The sequence below is a fragment of the Alligator sinensis genome, unplaced genomic scaffold, assembly GCF_000455745.1.
Source record: "Alligator sinensis unplaced genomic scaffold, ASM45574v1 scaffold141_1, whole genome shotgun sequence".
Classification (NCBI taxonomy): Eukaryota; Metazoa; Chordata; order Crocodylia; family Alligatoridae; genus Alligator; species Alligator sinensis.
This window is the reverse complement of record NW_005842221.1, coordinates 736,816-754,957: the sequence shown is the minus strand read 5'-3', so window position 1 is coordinate 754,957 and position 18,142 is coordinate 736,816. Positions and strand designations below refer to the sequence as shown.

The window sequence follows — 18,142 nt, the reverse complement described above, 5'->3', positions numbered from 1 at the left end:
ATCTGGAGAGTTTGTACCTTCTTCCTGAAGTTAAGAGTGATACTTTTTCCCAAAAGACCCATACTTAGGTGTGTTATAAATAACAACTGATGTATTAATGCAAGTCTGCATGCAAAAAGAAATATAGATGATATATGAAACTGCAATTCCTGGAATGAGAATATTAGCAAAAAAATGTTTCACTTAACCACTTGAAAATAAATGAAAGAGGTTTCTTTTCTCTCTTTTTTTTGTTTGCATGTGCAGTGCTATGTCCTACTGGGAAAAAAAAAGTAGTTAGAACAGTAGAAACTATAAGCACGTTGAACATAAAACAGGCATCAGTCTGGCTGCTCTTTGGCTTATGCTGGCAAAAATGATTTTCTTGCTAGCAGAGCATAAAGTGGTCCCGGTTCCCCTTGCTGCTGTATAATCAAATTAGCCAGGTTGAAAATTAATGTTATACCAGAAGCGCATTTGGGCAGCAAATTATAGTCCACTGAAAAACAGCAAATAAAAGTAGGCTACTGTGAAAAAGGCTCTGGTATACTTGTGAAAATGGTTTTCTGCTTCAAACACTGAATGACTTTCGTAAGCTGAGAAGAAAGGGGCATTTGGGTTTTTTTACCTGCCATAATAGTATTCCCATCATATGCCTCTTAGAAGCAAGTGATATGTCTAAGTTCAGCATTCATAGTCATTCATATTTCACAGGGATGTTGTTATTAGTTTGAGATTTGGATCTTTTGCCAAATGATTTCAGTATCCTGTGCTGCAAAAGTTCATGCTTCCAAATAACAAAGATTGCAAAGGAGGTACTGTTAAAATGGGGTTGTCATAGTAAGAGAAATAAGATGCAATTAACATAGCAATACTTAGCAACCAATTGTTTTCTCAAAATCTTGTATACCCTCTCAACAAAGAAACTAAAGCCCTATTAGTGACTTTCCTCCTGAGACGCTTCTAAGAATTGATTTTTAATCTGTTCCTCAACTACTGTCAGCTATCATCGTTTTTAACTTTTATTATTGAACCCAATTTTGTAATTTCATAAAATAACAAATTGAACATTTAAAAATGTATCCAAACCCCTACAATATACAATAGTCAGATATTTAACTTCCATCAGCAGTGCTCCCTTAACCCAAATCAATGTCTACAAGCTTGCATTCTTTTCTTTTCTTCCTCTCATTCTCCAACAGTGTTTCAGCTGAGATTAAGCTTTTGTGTTTCTTCAACTCTATATAATAACTCACCCCTCTTTTTCCTCGAAATTTTGCATATTACAAATCTCACTATCTTATATTCATCTGCTTTTAAATTTAAAATTTATTCCAAATTTGTTAAGCATACATGTGTAGAACTTGCACTTTCCTTAATGATCAAAAATGTTTCTCAAATGTTCTGCTTTGGAGATGGGATCAGGGTTTTTTTTCTTTTCCTTTTAAGCAAATTCCAAGAATCTCCAAGTAAGAAACTATTCAAATTTTCAATGATTGTGTGATACTGTTTCCCAACAACATGATTCCCCTAGTCAAAATCCCCTGAAACCTGACTTACGTTTGAAATTGTCTTTCACCTTCCCATTTCCCATTATATCTAGTTTCCTTGAGTGTCTTTCCCCAAACTTATACTTAGTGTCCCAAGTACTGGATGCCATAGTGATGTGCATTTTAAGAGTAATGTACATCTTAAGAGCTGGATTGTTTCCAGTATTCATTAATTATATGTGCCATCCTGGTCCATCTAGCCCAGTATCCTGACAGTGGAAGAAGTGGATTCTTTAAGAGGAGACCATCAAACTGGATCTCTAGAGTGATCTATCTATCCCCCATTGTTGGTTTAGAGGTGCCAGAGGAAATATCTCCATTACTGAAGTTGCATCTAGTCATGCTTGACTTACCCCTAAATTTAAAACTGATTAATCTTTTTTTCTTTTTTTTTTTAAAGGGTGATTATTTTATCTGTTTTCCATATTTCCTCTAGCTCTTCCCCATCAATTTTTTTTTAATACTACCCAGCATTATCCTCCATTTTTTCAAACTTGTTTTACTGAAATCCTATCCTAGAACACTGTTATTTTGCTACCTTCTCCCCTTGCATCTCAAATTCAGTGAGTCGTTTGAGACACTTTTACAGGTGCCCCAACGCATTCTGATTGGAACACCTCAGAGCCGCCTCGATTCGAGTGGAGTCTGCTGCAGTGTTCTAATGGGAACACTCCAGTGTGCTGCTGTGTCTTGTGTGTTCAGCACCCTGCATTTCAAAATGGCAGTGAGGGCACTTTAAGTAAAGCTCATCGAACAAGCTTTAGTTAAAGTGCCCTCACTGTCATTTTGAAACATGGGACACTGAAGACATGAGACGCTGCGGGCGTTTTAATTGAAGCAGCTCTCGAGAGGCGTTCTAATTAAAATGCCCTCCCTCACCCCCATCCTGGAGCATGTGTATAGGCACCCTTGGTGGTCTAACATTTTCAATCAGGTTGAAATTTTTAGGACTTCTTGCTGTTTTCCAGTAGATGTCTTTGGTTAATTTTCTTTATATGATGTAAGTATTGCTATCACAAAAGTATTTCTTTTTTTAATTCGCTGGTATTCAGGGGTTAAAATAGGCAACAATAATGTTTCTGCTGTGTGGCAGCACAGTTTCCCTAATCTTATGATACTTTTGCCTGTTTCTACTATGCCACCTCATTCCTTCACTCTGATTTTTTTCAGGCTATATTCTTGTATCGACATCCCCATTGGATTCTCTGAAATTCAGCTTGATTAGTTTCTTTGTATAACTGATCCTATACTTCTTTCTGGTTCTCTTCTAGGGGTCAGCAGTCCTTTTGGGCAGTGTGCCAAAACCACCTGCAACCTCAACATGTTAGACATTGGTGTGCTGGGGCAGGCAGAGGGGAAGCCACAAAGGGCCCAATCTTTGTTGTGGCAATGCAATCCCAGCCTCTTCCCCACTGTCTGCCCCAATGCATGCGCACCGCTGCCAGCAACAAGCCAGGCTGGGGCTCCACAGACCCCAGTGCAGCTGCTTGCAGCCTCCTAGCTACCTGCCACAGCCAGCCCAGGCTCTGGGCAGGCCCCTGCCATCTGCAGCAGGAGGTGGGGAGGCTGCAAACAGCTGCACCAGGGTTCAAAGAGCCCCAGCCCAGCTAGTTGCCAACAGCAGGTATGCACATGCCTCAAGGTGGACAGCAGGGAAGGGCCAGGGCTGCACTGCCACAAGGATCAGGCCCCTCGTGGCTCCCCCACCATCTGCTGCAAGGCACACATGCCAAGCAAAATGCCTTTGCGTGCCATACTGGCACACATGCTGGGAGTTGCCTACCCCTGCTTTAAACAGTTGTTTACAGCCTAGAGAGATGCTTTTCTCAGGCATGTTGCTTTTTTCCACTTAGAATTAAATTCTGCCTGATTTCCACTTGAATCCTAAATCAGCCTATCTTCAGTTGAGAAGCAGCCCAAATTGCCAAAACTCTATTGCACTAGTGTTTTGTTTGTAGTATAATCTGAAAGCAGGAAGGGCTTGTTGAGTTGCAAGCTTGCTATAGCAGTTTTGTACAACTTTGAACAGACAATAGGTATATTCTGAATACTTTTATATCTGGCATTTTTAGAGTTTTCTTTCAAACCCTACACCAGCTATATTTTATCATTTCTTATTCCTCATTTATATGCCTCTCCAGCCTGTTAGCTAGCCCATGGTGCAGAAAGTTGTTCTTTAGTTTGACACCATTTAAATCAAATTAATTTTCTTCATCTCTCCATGCAATAGAAGTGGTTTCACCTTTAGTAACTGTCCAAATCCTACAAACACAGGAGACATTGCACCAATTCCATAGAGGAGGCCTTTGCCTGTAAATGTGGCCATCTCTTCCCAAAATCTTGAAGATACTAGTAGAACCGCCAGAGGGCAGTCTTATACAAGAGCTCAATGAAAATTGTTTCAAACCAGATATATATTTTAGAATGATGCAATCAAGCACTGTTGAAGGAACCAGGGTGGATGTTTACTTGATCAATTGTATAAAAATATTAGGCAGAGCCTTAGTCTTTGCTGAATCGGCCTTGTGGCTTAGAAATACCTGAAAGGACCACTGTAACAGCCTTTGGTTCTGAGGACTGAGGCTTTACATGGCGTGAGGGTTCTCTATGGACTGACTGGATGCTGGGGACTGCTGTACAAACTGTCTGCTAGTTTAAGCTGATTAGAGTTTTGTAATTTATGAGCAAAGAACTAATACTTTTAAAATGTGTGCAATATGATTAATAACCTAGAAGTTTGAAAATTACAGTATGAAAGAAGTAGTGAAAAATAACTTGGCTGCAAGGAGCTTCTGCCCCCAAGCCCAGCACCCTAGGGGAGGGAAGCTGACATTCACCTGATTTTTTGTGCTGCCAGTTTAGGATCACCTGGAAAATAAAATTACACTACCTGTAGTGTGAAGGGAATGTATTTTCCAAAATATATTTTTATGATATGAATAACATGCTTGAGGCTATTTTTAATTCTGTGACCCAACCTTAAGAAAGGATCTTTTTTTTCAACATGCACAGCCAGTTTCAGTGAATTATTCATACAGTAATATAGTAAAAGACAAAAAGGACATAATGTCCAATACTAAAGAACTTCTCCAAAAATGCAGACCAATACATTTCCTCCTTCCTCCCTTTCAGAAAAAGCTTGAATGAAAGGTTTTGCAGCATGTTTTAAAATGAAGACGTGAGTTTGGTTGCACCAAGGCAGTTTCAAAGAGGTTAAAGCCAGAGGGGATCATTAGATCATTTAGTCTTGTCTAATCATCACAGAGCATTAAATTTCACCTCTTATGTTGAGACCAATAAGAGCTCAATAGAAACATAAGGAGAAGTTGGTCAAATAGATCTGGGATACTTTCCAATCCTGTCATGGAGGGTGTCTTTTTTTGGTGCCGTGCTCATTGAACGAGCTTTAGATAAAGTGCCCCAGGCTACTGGAGCATGGTAATTACCACACTCCAGCAGACTTGATTAATCTGTAATCAGTCATTACAGCGCATTAGAGCAGCCTCTCTGCTTATGTATAGGCACCCATAGATTTCAAATAGAAATTCCATAGCGGTGGTCTGAGTTCTTTGCAGCAGAAAAATCTTTTTTCTGTAGTCAAAAAAAGAATGAAAACTGTCATTTCCGGGGGGGCATACCATGAGTTTATCCAGGGATGTCTGGAATCTAACAAGTTTGAGAACCACTGCACTAGAGGAAAATAAGGTTGACCCTGAATAGGCCTTCATTTTTAAGGAAAGACCATTCTCAAAATACAATATGGGAATTTCCATGTCTATGAAAATATGGAAATAGTATGAAAAATACAGAGAATATTCTTTTCTTAACAATTAAGCATGGATAAAAAGGAAAATAGCTTCCTATTTAGACTTGTGATGGCATGGTTCTTTTCACTGTTCCCGAGTCTCATTAGCATACAACCCTCATATACTGACCCTGTCACATCTATATCTGCTGATTCTGAACTGTGTTAAGTGTTTTCCCCCACATATCCTTAAGGATAGGTAGGACTTTCCAGCTAACTTCATTTTAGAATGTGCTTTTCTCTTCATTTTCCAACACTACAGATTTTTACCATTTTCCCCTTCTTTCCCTTTCACCCATTACTATATATTATTTGTGCATCTGCAGATGCATCTCAAGCAGGTCCAAGGAGGTGATCCTCCCCCTCTATGCAACACTGGTCAGGCCGCAGCTGGAGTACTGCGTCCAGTTCTGGGCGCCGCACTTCAGGAGGGATGTGGCCAATATGGAGAGGGTCCAAAGGAGGGCCACCCACATGATCAGGGGGCAGCAGGGCAGACCCTACAAGGAGAGGCTGAGGGACCTGAATCTGTTCAGCCTCCAAAAGAGAAGGCTGAGAGGGGATCTAGTGGCAGTCTACAAACTAGTCAAGGGGGACCAGCAGGCATTGGGAGAGTCCCTGTTCCCCCGAGCACTCCCGGGAGTTAAAAGAAACAGCGGACACAAGCTAGCAGAGGGTAGTTTCAGGCTAGACATTAGGAGGCACTACTTCACTGTCAGGGCAGCTAGGACCTGGAACCAACTTCCAAAAGAAGTGGTCGTCGCTCCTCCCCGGGGGGTCTTTGAAAAAAGGCTGGACGAACATCTGGCTGGGGTCGTTTGACCCCAGTACTCTTTCCTGCCACGGCAGGGGATTGGACTAGATGATCTCCTCAGGTCCCTTCCAACCCTACCAACTATGAAACTATGAAACCCTTTAATTCTTAAAGATAACAGATAGTGAACAATTGGATTTTTGTTTTAACTTCCTTAAGGTGATTCACTTTTAATACAAGATGGATTTTTGCTGTCTTTAGTCTATAGAGAACACAGGGTAATGGGCTTCCAATTTAAAATGTACAAAATAATGAAAAAATAATATTTAATCCAAGCATTACATTCAATGAATTTTACTATTACAATTTAGAAAAATTCTTAATTCTGTTACATGCAATTGTAGTATTTAGACTACTGTGCTTGATGGAAAACATACATGGAAGCTGTTGCTATGAAAAGTGTGATTGATCTGGAGCTCTGACTTGTTTCAGAAGGAAGAAGTGAGTCTGCTGTGCCCTATTTAATTGACTGATGCAAGGTATAGTCTAAATGGGATTTTATACTCGATATGCTACACTTTGTTAGCTTTTCCTATCACAAAAGGCAAAGTCACAGAACACAAGTAGCCAGGAGAAACTGACAGTTCTGTTAGCTTGTTACTATGAAGATCAAATAACTAATGACAAATACAGGGAATACCTGATTCTTGTGATAAATGTTCACATTTTAAGAAGGTTCCCCATCCTTCAGCTGTTATGAAAGTGCATGTATAAAACTCTCAGGAACATACTGCAATAGTTCCATGTTCACAAGCAGCTCTACAACGAGGCTTCATAGAAGCAGAATCCAAAGGTGAAATTTGGAGCCTGCTGCAGTTAACAAGAATTTTGCCTTTTATTTCAGCAAGGTCAGGATTTTGGCCCATGACTTCACTGTATCAAAGTTTATCAGTATGCTATTAAAGATGCTCTTTTCTTACCCAAGGGCAGGGTGAATTTACACTGCTGTAAAAGGTGAGGCCACAGCTTCTGTAAATATACACAAGCTAATTTTTTTATCCAAGCTAGCCAGTTTAACGACAGTATAGCTGTAACAGCACTGGGTTCAGTACAGGAAACAAATCCCACCTAGTACCCTGACTAAATGCTCAAGCAGTTTGCCTGGGGAGTTTAAAGCTAGCATGATTATATCTGGTCAACAGAAGCTGTTGTTGCACATTTGGTCCAAATGTGCATCAACAGATCCTGTTGACCAGATGTAATCATGCTAGCTTTAAACTCTGCAGTGCAGGACATGTATCTACAGCAGCACAGAACTCTGCACAGGCTTATGTCTCTAGTGGGTTATGGAATAGAGAAGATCCCACACAATTTACTGATTTGTTTTGATGCACTGGCTGGGGGAGTAGTTAGTTGATTGCACAATTTCACAATGATTACACACTTAATTCATACAACACAATTTTATTTAAAAATTCTTTGCTACGCATATAACACTGCTTAGCTTTAAGAAATACCACAAACATTAAGAACACAATAATTACATATATCAGAAACAATGCTCCAAATGCACTCCCTTCCCAAACAATGCTATAAGAATTAGTATTACAAAAACAACTACAGTTACAACTAAAAGTTAAATTTGAATCAATACTATTATTTTCATATCATACTTACAATCCTAGAATTCCGAGAAGCCAAACACCTAAATATGGTCTCATTCCTCAGTAGTACAATTTAATGGGTTGGCCTCAGTAGTACGGTTTAATGGGCTGGCCTCAGCAGTGATAGGACTAAGTCCCCTTCCTTCAGTCCCTTTCGGGTGCTCTGCAGCTTCAGCGTGAACTATGCCGTCCTGGGCTCCTCCTACCCAAACCTGTCACTACCCCCAAATTTGGGCTCGGATCTTACTTTACAGATTCTTTTGCTTGGTAATCAGTTTCTTTTGTTGATCATTTTAATTACTTTGGGGAACTTCCATACCACTGCAAGTGACCTTTTCTTTCCAATTTTTTCAAAGGCCCTAGGGTTTGATTTCTCGGAATTTGGGATATTTGCTTAAGGGTCATTTTTAGGTTCTCTTTGTTAAAGGCCTCTAAAGATAAAATTCAAGAGTTAAGACTTTGAGCAAAGTCAGGACCTTCCGCACATAGACCAAAACAATGGCCTAGATAAGGAAATAAATCTTGTCTTCTTCCTAAACTGGCTAATGGGCAACTATTACAAACATTCAAACTATTTCATTCAATATGACAGCTTACTGCTTGAATGTTTCGTCGGTTAGCGGATGGTGGGGGGCAGGAAGCTGCTGTGGGTCTGACTGGCCCCGACTGAAGCTTAGCAGTCTTCTCTCCCCTCTGCTTTGTATGCAAATATAAGATGAGAGGCTTTTTTCCCTCGTGCTGATTGAGGGGAAAAAACCTCATCTTGTATTCAAGTAAATATGGTATATGTAAATGAGTGGTTGCCTCCCTCCCTCCTGTATAGGCCTTTCCAGATTCATTCTAATCCTCCATAAATGGGGTGCTTCAGCCAAGAAACAGCTTTGGAGCAGAAAGTGGCTTTAGGATTATTCCTTACACCTCACTTACCTCCCACTCCAACAACTGTATCTGGCAGTACTCGCTGCTACAGAAATGAACATCCCTTTAAATAATGAACACCAGTGTGAGCAAAATAAAGCAAAGATCACTAGTCTTTAATGTTTTTTATGTCTTAGTCTTCTGAAGATCCAAAGAAAGCTACTATAATGCTCCCAGTAGAACGTTCTGACAGAAAAATAAACATAAAGGTTTTAAAAACTTCCTGGGACAGTTAAAAAAAAAAAAAAAAAAAAGAGAATTAGATCCGAACTCCCTCTACTCCCTTCTTAGGTATTTCTGAATAGACTCACTCTGTTGCCCTGATCAATGCTACTGAAAAGTTACTGATAAGGTGAGGTAGTTAAATAATCTAAGTAGAGAAACCATTTTGGTAATTTTCAGAAAAGAAAATGGTCATTTATAAAAAATGAGGCACTGGAGCCATTTTCATGTGTAAAATGCTTTTTTATATGTAAAATCTTCTGTATACTTTTTTAAGTGTCCTGATTTTTTTTAAGGGTTTTGTTTTTTAAGGAGCAACCCCAAGAATAATACATAGGCTTTGCTGGCCACACATATTACTTGTTCAATAGGTTTCTTTTACCAGTTTCGCCCATAAGTCTAAAAGATTCTCACCCTAAGGGCCTGATCCTGTAGAGAAGAGTTTTGTAGAGATCTATGAAGATCCCAGAGCTAATCTATTGTGCAGTATTCTTCATATAAACTATCCCCTGGAGCTTCCTTACTTAGATTTTTTTAATTCCCTGACCCAAGGAACTTTGCCGCTAATGTAATCTGCTCAAGCGTACAAAGAACTGAAGTAGTTATGGATTCTCATGTACAAATGTATAGTGAGTCAGATTCTCAGCTGGTGTAAATTAGTGTAGCTTCCTGGATTTTAATACAGCCACACTGATCCATACCAGCTGAAAGTCTTGTCTGATTTGTCTCTGTATCATTGTACAACACAGATACTTGGATGCCCATGGCAGACATTCACAAAAAGAAAGGCTAAAAAGAAAGGAGTACCAAATTAAGCCAAAAGAACAAGCTCTTTGTTCTGTGATTCACTTGTGTGGCCAATAACAGAATGTTAGGAGTTTCAGGATCAGATTAATAGGGTGAAATCCTGGCTTTACTGAAGTAAAAACTACCATTAGCTTCTACAAAGGCAACATTTCACTCCTCAGCTTTAGCCGGTTTGCGAGTTCCTAATCAAAGATAAAGCTGATTATTGAAAAATTGTGTTAGTCTTTATCTGTCTCTGCAACAAGGGCTATGAACAGCATAAGTAGAGGTGAAGAGGCACAAAAACAAGAAAATCCCTTAGCAAAGGACTGTTTTAACTACATATACTGTGCTTTTTAAATTCTTGAGATTTGTAGGTCTTTGAAAACACACTATTTTCTTGCATAGCAGATGTACCTTTTCCCCAAAAATCAACCCCCACAAAATTGGGGTGCCCGTCTTAAGCAGTAAAACTGATTTCCTGCCTGAAATAGAAGCTCCCTGCTTTGATTTCTGCTGTATTATGTAGCAGCAGTAGCCCTACTATTCAGGCAGCTGAGGGAGTCAACTGACTTAATGGTGTATCATTCTTCATTCAACAGGTGTTAACCATAGTCTCGCCTTTTTAATGGTTCTGATGTTCCACGCAATACGCCAATCTTTGTTTGGCCAATTTTGCTGTCTGCTACCTGTTCCTGGTCTCTCTCCTTCTATTTCACAGCCTTGGAGACTATTTAGCTCTTTTCAATATCCTACATCTATCCATGGAGGCCAAACTTTAGCAGCAGCTAGGGGTTTAGCTTTAGTTAGGCAGGAAAGGGAGGGTAAATTAGGTGAAATTAGGCTCTGTCCCTGTTCAATGCAGCCATAATCCTGGGAACAAAATATTTTTTCTTCATTCTGCCTTCCCAAAAACAAGATACAGTAGGTATGGTATATGAGAAAATATGGCACCAAAGTCTTCAGGCATTCCTTCCTTTCACCTGAGATCACCCCTCCAGTGAATCCAAAGTTTGTCAGCATCTTAGGCCAAGCAGTTTCTTCTGCCCTTTCTCTGGTGCAGGTCCTGTGGACATCTGTCAATAATTACACAAAGCATCATCCTGCTCTCAGCATTTCTGTAATGGGTGACTGAATGACTTAGCTGTTGGCCCATCTAAGTTCACTTAAGCCTATCTAAACCCTAGATAGCTCTCAGTGACAGTACTTCTCCAAAGTATCAAATTTATTTCCTGAGAAGATAGTGTTGAGGTGATATTGTTGCCTCAACATCTGGTCCAGGAGATGTGCGAAAGGCAAGAATTCTTGTGGGTGATATCTTTCATTGGACCAACAGTATGGTTGGTACAGACATAGACAACTTTTCTGGTATCACAGTACCGTTCTTCAGTCCTCTGAAGGGCTTCTGTTTCCAGGGAAGGGCATCTGTTGAGGATGTTGCATAATAGACTGTTCATGCACAAATTTAAACTTGTTAAAAAAACTAACAAAAATGCAGTTCCTAATCTGATGTGGATATCTTTCTCTTGGTTACATTTGAAACTAGGGAATAGGAGAGAGATTTGGGGAGTGAACTAACTGAAGATACTTCCTTCTGTTTGACTTCCTCTACAGCAATGTATATTCATTTTTATAATAAACACCTAAAGAACAAATACGAAGTTATCTGGACCAGCTAGAGAGATTGTCTCTGGGTGCTGGCACACCTGGGATCCTCCTCTGGCTAGTTCTGCCTGAATTGAGTTTGGTTTGTGCCCCCCAGTAAACATCAAAGCTGTCACAAATCTGGACCAGAGACTCCATTCTTGGCCCCCTTTCAGTCAGAGTCCTGCACCGTATCCAACATCTTATGTAAAATGATTGTTCCATGGTTTAATGCATCTTTCAGCAGTTTCCCAGAATTCAGACTACTCCACAGCAGATGGTGCTGCAGTTTCTTTAGGCCTAAATTGATGTGGCCAGAAAAACAATTTGGAAAGTCTGCTTTGCCTTAGGCATCTTTCCAGATCAAATTTATTCCCAAAGGAATAATTTATCAGACAAGCGAGCTCAGAAGAGAAAATACTAAAAATAGTGCTGGAAGTCTAAAATGCATGACAATAGCCCAGAGCAAACAGAAATCTTGCCTGAACGTATGTATATATGGTTTCTCATACACAGTCTATGGTTCTCATACATATTGTATATATGGTTTCTCTTACATATTGCTTAAAAAATTAGAGCGATCAAGCACATATCACATGACAGTGCCACTGAATTTGGTTACACTGGACCAAATGGTATCCCTTATTCATGGCAGAAAGGGCCACCACAGCCACACATGCCAGTCATGCCTGAGCTAGACAATCCTGGGCATGGTCATGCTGAGTGAGGAGTTCTATACCCGCCCTGCAGTCATACGAAATAAGACTGCTTGACTGTGGAATCATGCAAATGAAGTCTTCACCCATCATAGGCAACACTCTGGGTACCCTGTGGGAACTTTTTTAACCTCAAAGGCCCCTTTTTCTTCATTCAGGCTTTCAGTTCCTTCACAGAACTGTCAGCTAAGGGACCTTGGAGTTGTGAACCTCATTCATTTTCTCCCAAACTGTATATCAGCTGCAAAGGAACAGACCTCCTTGAGACCCAGGAGAGGCACCGGGCAGAAAATAGCACAGATGAACTATTCAGGGATCAGCTGTCTTAATACACATAATTAAACAAAAGTACAAACTGTTCAGGCTTGTGAGCATGATATTCCATGCCCAGCCTCTGTTTATAATGAAATGAGGGAAGTAATCCTTTGTCTCCTAAACCATTTGATGATTCACAGCATTCTTGGTATGATCCTCATCTGACCGTCTTTCCATGGTACTGTTCTAAAGAATGAACTGTCAGGAATCCATCTTGAAGTCCAAATAGTTCAGTGTGACTGAAACGATCTTAAGATAAGAATTAGAACAGCAGTTTAGCTATCTAATACTTTTATTCTGACCAGAGACCAATGAGTCAGATAGCCCACCATGCTATCTCTCTACTTTGTACATTCAGTCTTCCTTTGGTGCTGCCTTCTGTACATTCTGCTTTAATTCTCCACATTAGCTTCAGAGCTGACTCTTTGCCACCAACCAAATGGTAATTACCTATAGTTCATCAGGGCATAGGAAGGCTGCATGCACATTATATGCTAGAAAAGCTTGTTTCACAGACATTTACTCCTCCTTTTATTTAAAAAAACAGGGCTACCAACTGAGACAAAAAGCTTTTGAGCTTCTTCAAGTGTAAAGTCTTGGGTTTTTTTCTCTGGCAACTTCAAGAACAGCAGTGCCGAAATATCATCTGACTCCAGCTGTGCTATCTGTAGGATCTGTGGAGAGAGAAATGAGAGTGTGTACATACATATTTCTCAAAAATAACTGAACATCAAGGGAATATTTTTCTACAGAGAAATGTGTGCCCTCTTTAACGTCCAGAAACCAGGTACCTTCTTATGCATTGTGATCTGATCCTTAAAATTCAGTGTATATTTTCCAATGTTTGCTTACAAAGTGCTGTTTCTATGAATGTTTTTGCCAGTGAAGTCATTTGCTAAAATATCACAGAAAGAATGCCAGAGGTGAACAAAGAGCCAGAGCAAATTCATTTAGAAATGTGAACAAATGTTCACAGGTGCTTTCTGAAACATTTACCTATCTTGAGTGTGTGTGTTTGTATATGATTCTACAACATAGAAAAGCCAAGGAACAGAATTTGGCATTTTGTATAGTATCTTTATGCTGTGTAAATTCTATTATTTATATTTGGTTCTCTGTGCCATCAGATTCCACCTTCCATATGCTAGAACTTCTAATTGTAAGTTTATTTTACTTTAAAATGCTAATACATACCCACAAAGCCTATATGAAAATAGCCATTTTGATCTGTTTCTATATTAAAAAGTTCTCCAACTATGTTTCAGAGACCTAAAACGACCCTAACCTGGTGATATATTATAAAAGTGGAATAACAGAAATCACATCATGAAGATCACAGAAAATGTTGAGTGCTCTGCCTTATACATTCACACACTAACTACTTCCACTGCAAAGGCTGAAAAACTAATAAAAGTGACAGAGCAAGATAAAGATAATAGTTACAGTGCTAGACTTGCTGATGACCCTCCAGCTAGCCATCAAGAGAAACCCAGCCAGCAAGAGAAAATAGTCCTCATCTATCATCACAATCTTTGCAGGAAAATAAGCTTCTTTCTTGTATTTTATCCTTTTAATTCTAGTATATCCCAATTTATATGTGTGTGTGTGCTTCCCTCCATAACAAGTGTCTTATAAAGCACCATTGAGTCATAGGAGAAAGGTGATGAAGTATACAGAACCACTAAGGATTCTTAGTTAACACAGTTGCATTCTTATTGAACATTAAGAATAAAGAGCAGCCAAAATAGCAGGAAATGTGTTGGCAACAGATTAACATGAATATTGTTTGGTAAAAATCATTATTTATTTAATTGAATCATTCTGCTGTTTCAGCAGCTGAGACGAGCAGGCCAATCCTATTTACACAACTATTTGCTTTTTTCTCTGCTGTATTTATTTACTTTTTAGGAATGATTTAACTCAATCCATAGAAGCATCAGAAAGAACAAAAACAATCTGTGAAATAAACTGACTTTCTGCTTCCTGCAGAGTCAGGCATTCAGTCTTTAAGGGTGTCCAGCACAACCCTTGTTCTCAGCATGCATCTAAAAACTGTTATAATTTGCATGGAACTGAAACTTGATAAACACATTTCTCACCTCAGGAGATGGGCTGGTTGTTTTGCTGCTGCAAGGAGGATGTGGAATGATCAGTGGTACTCATAATGTGTGATTTTAATGAGTTTAGCTAAGGAACTGCAAAAACACAGCAAATGATTAGTAACGGGGGATAGCTGAGATGTAATACTGAGCCTCTTTAACCAGGAAAAATGTTTTCTGACCATGGGCAGACAAGGTTCTTTGGGTAAAATGTGATATTTTTTTATTAGACCAACTAAATAGTTGGAAAAATTGTGGCCATGGGGTGTTCCAGCACTTTGAGACTATATCAGGGTACAGAAATGACCTGGCTATGTCTTGTGCTGAGGCTTAAAGCAGTAGGGGCAGAGAAGGTTAAGAAAGGCCCAACTACACTGTCTATGTATTCCACTAGGTAGCTGGATAAACCCATTTTATGCCTATTTAGCACAAGAAAACAAATTTACTGTCACCAATAATCTGGACTGAGGTCTCTTCACCCCCTCCTCCACTAATTTCATATTACACAAGTAAAACACTGTGCTAACCTGCCAATAAATAGCATACTTTTCAGGAACAAAGTAAAATAATTTCCAGCAAAACGTTATGTTTTCGCCAAGTGCTGTTACCTCCCTCCTCTGTTATGAGAAAGCATTCTCTCTTTTTTTTTCTTTGCTTAAAGGAGAAAATACAAAAATAAATCATCCAGTTCCTCCACCCTCGTCTTTGTGAATACATTCACTGAAAGCAAGTCGGAAATACCAGTGCATTCTAATCCTGTTTTTCAGTAGAGAGTTGAACACGCAAGTATTCTCAGTATTAATCTAATATTGCTATAAAATATGTAAATAATTTCAACTAGAGGACAGAGAATCAGACAGGTCAACTAGATTTATGCACTTTAGGAAGTGCCTGGTAAAGGTGACCAGAGATTCCTAAAATCCAGGTTTATAAATTTCTGGTTGGACAAACTGTCCCAAAAGCCAACTAAGAAAAAATTCAGAATATTAAGTAGAGTCCGTATGCTCAAAGAACTGAAACTAAACATGTGCACTACATTTTGCTCTAGAATTATTTCCATTAAACTGAGGTCAAATAAAAAAAATACCTTGAGCTAAAAAGTGAACTAGGTTAAAATCCGTTCCTCCCTTTCTCTTCACATCTGTGATTGTTCAGAAATGGGGCAGATTAAAATCCTTGTCTTGCCTGCTCAAATAAACAGCAAGTCATAAGAGTGAGTTCACTACACTGCTGCTTTTCTTCCATCTCTTTCTTTTCCATTTTTCCTCCTCCTCCATTCTTTCCAATTTTCTTACATAGCACAACATCCACGGCAGACAGTGTTTGCCCCAAAAATATAACTGCCAAAGAAGCTGAAGGAACACTGACTTGCAATGACAACCCTTTAGCAAGGGAGTTTAAAGCAACTTAATTTACTGCAGTGCATGTGCCCCTAAATCCTACAGGCAATTTGCAATAATTTAATCACATTTTCCTATATTTAAAAAAAACAAAACCTTTTCTCTTCCCCATGACTGACTGAAAGACTCATAAAGACAAGGTAAAACATCAGATTATAGAAAGGAACAGTGAAATATTAATTTCTCCCACTGAAGCTGCAGTACTTACAGAGATCTCGAAAGAGTGGATAAACTTTAATATGTAATGAGTCACAGTAATGAGGTACTAAAATATGATTTAGAAATGGGTTTGCAACTGTAATTTTGAATGTCATTAGTCTTATAAATTGGTCAGTCCCTTAAGTGTTTTAAAAGACATTAATTTGTTTTAAAAGACATTAATTTCTCGTGGAAAACTTGGGTACAAAACACTATTTGAAACATTCTCTGGATAAAGTGTCTTTTTACTTTGTATCTATTGTATAGTGGCATTTAAATGTAAACAAGTTATTTCTTTCTGAACATTTCCTCTGTCCTTATTTCTACCCGTACTCTAGTACAATCTCCTTTTAGTGACATCATAATCATCTTCACAGCAGCTAGTAGTGGTTCAAGTGAGGAAAAAACAGCAGGAGCAGAGGAAGCCTGTCTACATACATGACATAAATAAAATGGGAGAAAAGATGCATAGAAGATCTGTAATAAAGGCAGCTTTGTCTCTAGACAGAAGGCATTACAAGCTTTTCTAAGATGAATCAGAAGGCCTTAAAATGTAGTCCTAATTTAAAAAGCATCTGTATTAAAATAGTATCTCTTGGAGTAGCAGACCAGCTCCCTGCATATACTCACTACTATTATTAGCAGCAAAAATACATTTTTTTGTATTGATTGATTTTATTTTCCTGCTGTTACCACTCCAGAGCCAACAGAGCTTTGAAGGGGCAAAATAAATTCAACTCAAGCTCTCACCTTGAGAGCAGAATTGTTAAATACATTGGGGACCACGTGGGACATGTTCTTCTCCCACTTGAAAACAAGTGGATTCCACAGGAACTAAGGCTGCATTCAAATGCAGGCTGCATTTAAAAACATTTTAACTGAACAGATGAAAGCAGGCTTTCACAACCTTCCTGCGAATGTAGGAATCAGAAACAGCCCTGCTTGGTTTTTAGACACCTTTTTGCATTTGAAACATTGGTTCAGAAACAAAATTTATTTGCCCAAACTCAGGGAGACCTTACAGAAACCCGCAATGCCAAAAGTTCCTGGATCATTTTGTGAAGCGTATTCTTGAGCCCCAGGAATTGGTGACATGATTAGCTAACCATTAACACTGCTCATTAGCAGCTAGCAAAACTGGACAAAACTAACTCTGATCCCTTCATTTCCTCAAAATTATTTTTAGAGATTACAAATAATCTTTCACCACCTCTGTTTGGATCAGTTCCTCAGACTCTGGTTTTGGAAAAACTACAACCTCAAAAAAGACAGCGGCCCCTATAAAAACGTCCCATCAGCATTTGCAGTTAAATCATGTACGTTTTCTACCCAACTCCTTTTACCTAGTGAACTTTTTAGCAGTAAAGTTCACATCACCTTATCGGTGCTAGACTTCAAGCCTTGACTTGCTTACGTACTGGCAGCTGCAAACTATGCCAGAGGCTCCCATCTGTACGATATGCCTCCCCCTAGAAAGGGGTTTTGAATGTCAGGATTAACATTTTGAATTTAAAGAGCATAAAAATTGCCGTTCCCTAGGTCAGCCCGTAGGTCCATTGCCCAGTCTCCCCTGTGGCACCGAGGCTCTAAGGGAGAGGGACCTGGGTCTGGCTGGGGCTTTTTTGCTGTCCCTCTCTCCCTCCAGCATCCACGGGTGACAAAGCTCTGCCCCTCACTCCCATTGCCCCTTTCCTCCAAGAAAGGTTTTTCTTCTTGTTTTTAATTATTTGTATCCCTGGCTTGTCCTCGCTGGGTTCCCAGCGATTTCCCCCCCGCTTTAAATATTAAGTTTGATCAGGCGTTTCCCCACAACGCTCCACAAATCTCGCCCAGGGAGGGGCTCTCAAGGGGGCTCAAAGGGACGTGGCTCTTTGTCTGAATGCCCTGCTTTGCTGAGGGGCGGGAGAGCGACCGCTCCCTTGTGCCGAGCCCCCGGGGACGGGGTGTCACGGAGGGCCCAGCTCGGGGTCGCCTCCCGCGGGAGCCGGGCGCCCCTCACAGCACGCGCTGCCCTCCGCTGAGGGGCGAGCGGGCGGGCGGCAGAGAGCAGGGCTCGGCGGTCCCGTCGCCCAGGGGCAGGGGAGGGCAGCGG

At 39.9% G+C, this 18,142-nt stretch overlaps 1 long non-coding RNA gene across 1 annotated transcript; it reads left to right on the top strand.

Moving 5' to 3' along the window:
• The first annotated feature begins 13,021 nt into the window (after window positions 1-13,021).
• Window positions 13,022-16,525, top strand: LOC112550841. Its single transcript, XR_003094879.1, has 3 exons — window positions 13,022-13,140; window positions 13,481-13,512; window positions 16,389-16,525. It is a non-coding gene; the product is annotated as an uncharacterized LOC112550841 (long non-coding RNA).
• The last annotated feature ends 1,617 nt before the right edge of the window (window positions 16,526-18,142 follow it).